The following is a 2,811-nucleotide window of genomic DNA, read 5'->3' as shown; positions in this document are numbered from 1 at the left end:
TAAATTATATATATAAATTATATATATAAATTAAAGAATATTTGATAATAAACGTTAGTCAAGAATTAATGGTGAAACAATTTTACATCCGCTTATGAAACTAGTTAACAGAATTGTAAGTCCAGAATTAAAGATGAATTTTGGAATCGCTTATGAAACAAATTTTTATTGCGTTATGAATTCCTTATTAGAAGCTATATGAGAAGTACAGAATTTCCAGATTCGTCAATATTCGTCAATATTCTTTAATTTATGTATAATATCTTTATATTTTAGTGTACTGTTGATGGTCAAATCTTGATCGAAACGTCTACTTTATCATAATACTTTATCATAATATAATTTTAAATATATGACTCGCTAAAAATCTAGTGCTGTAATTGTATGCTTCCTATTATTTATATTTTGTATTTTTAAACCACTTCTAAAAGTTTAAATTTAAAAAATTACATTTATATAAATAATTTTATATATTCCTTTTTGTGTCATGTCTGCACATTCTTTGAAAGTTATAAAAAGTTTTTATTCTTTCTTTATCATCTATTAGATCTGTAAATCTGTAAATCTGTGTCCGCATTTAGCTATGGACTTGTCGATAAAGTCTGCTGATAGGCTATATTAGCAGATTGGTATCAGAAACCGAGCAGAATCTAGGTTCTCGAATCAGATTCTGCTTTCAATCAGCTCTCATGTGCTGTTAGATTATGTAGAACTTTATTCGATTTCTGCTAAGCATAGCATGTCTAGTAGACTTTGTCATATTTCTGACAGTAATTTGCAGATAATATAAACTTCATAACGGCATATTCACTATTAGAATACGTATGAAGTATGATTGTATAAGTTTATTCGATAAAAGCATTCAATGAACTAATATAGCAACGAATTACAACTACAACTTTGCGAACAAAAGCCTTAATTAATTACTACTACGTTTACACCGCGGCCTATACTCCAAATTCGACTTAAATTATTTCATTGTAAACACTTGAGAGATGATCAGACCTGAGCCATACATTCCGATATATACTGCTAATACTGAAAATTTACAGTATACGTAACATTAATTGTAGCTTTTGTATATCGGAATCTGGCTGTAGGTCAGGTTTCGGTTTTTGGTGATCTGACTTGAAATAGCCTACTTATAACCTGAAATAGGTCGACTTATCCATCATTTGTTAATCTCAAATTGACATATTGTCATGTCATTAGTAAATCAGGTAGAACACGGAGTCATAATTAAAAGTCATAATTATATCACAGAACGTCATTATGACGACGTTTGATATCTAAAAATTAATATAAGTGACAAATGAGGTCATGATGATGTCTTCATGACTTTTGTGTTCTACTTGGGGACATACATCATATCTTTTAATAAAAAAGTTTAAAAAAAATATTTAAAGAGTTCGAAAAGTTCAAAGAGTTCGTGTTCAGGCCTCTTACGGTGTATGTACATACATACATGGTTGGTGCCTAGATCTATTTTGAATATTATAGGTCAGGCTGCATATAGATCTCTCGGTACAACATATAGCTAATGACCTCTTCAAAACAAAAACAAGAGATATTTCAATTATTCATTCCTATTAGTTATTTATATACTGAAGTTACAGAATATAGTTCAGAAATACAATAAATATCTCTTAAACGAAACGTTTGCAAGCATGTACATCCAAAGGAAAATTTTTGTTTGTTTTGAAATCCTGTATTCGTATTTTAAGTTTGGCGGTTTAACCCGGGAACATTCTGTAAATTATAGCAAAAATAAAACATTATTTTTTTAAACTTCTTGTGTAACTCTCTTAATAACTTTTTAATGGATAACGAACGACAGCTAAAATTTATTGGAAGTTACTTAGAGTCATGACCTTGATAATATAGTCAAAGTTAAGGTCATTGGAGAGGTCTCCCCTAAAGTGAACATTTACCCTAGTTTTGAAAATTTTGATATGGCAACCCTATCAGCTCGTCAGATGAGGAATATACGATACGGAGTTAGCTTTAGTAGTTAGATGGACAATAGTGTATTTTTTGATGGCATCGTACAAATATTTTGTTATCTGAGTATTTGCATGTGTTCAAGATTTTATAAAAAATATAATATTGGTATTTAGAAATAAAAAAAATAATTTAATGTAAAAAGAAAAAAGTTAATAAATTAAAGTTTAAAAGTATAACTAAATTAAGTTAAATTAATTTTAACTTAATTTAAAATTAAACACTTACTTATTTAAACACTTTATAAGCCATTTATTTTAACTTACATTTAAAATTAACTAAATTAAGTTAAAAGTTCTTAACTTTTTAACTTTTTATTTAACTTTAAACTTATTAACTATAGTTACTATCCAATCCTGAGTACTCATGCTTTTCGATCACATATGCATGCATATAAAACATAGAAAAAAAGTTTTATGGCAATTTAATTTCATTGCAGAAAGAGATGAAACAACAAGAAAAAATATATCTTGGTTTTATTGAACAAAAAGAGAAAATTAGAGAGTAATATATTTCTATAAATCTTTAGTTACATTTCAACAAGTATGATCTGCAAAGAGTATTCAATGTTGTTGATGATCGCGCAAGATTTTTCAAAATAGAAAAAAAAAAAGAAAGTATTTCACATATATTTTACATTGTATCAAAGTTCATATTATATATAAAATTCAATTTAATGATTCATTCGAATTATCGAATAAATTATTGATTTTTTCTTATTTTAATGAATTTATCTCTAAAAATTTATTAAACACGAAAAGGAGAAAGGAAACTCAAAATTATTATATATTATTTTATTTATTTTGGTTC

The sequence above is a fragment of the Atta colombica genome, unplaced genomic scaffold (assembly GCF_001594045.1).
Source record: "Atta colombica isolate Treedump-2 unplaced genomic scaffold, Acol1.0 scaffold269, whole genome shotgun sequence".
Classification (NCBI taxonomy): Eukaryota; Metazoa; Arthropoda; class Insecta; order Hymenoptera; family Formicidae; genus Atta; species Atta colombica.
Note: the sequence above shows the minus strand (reverse complement) of the source record.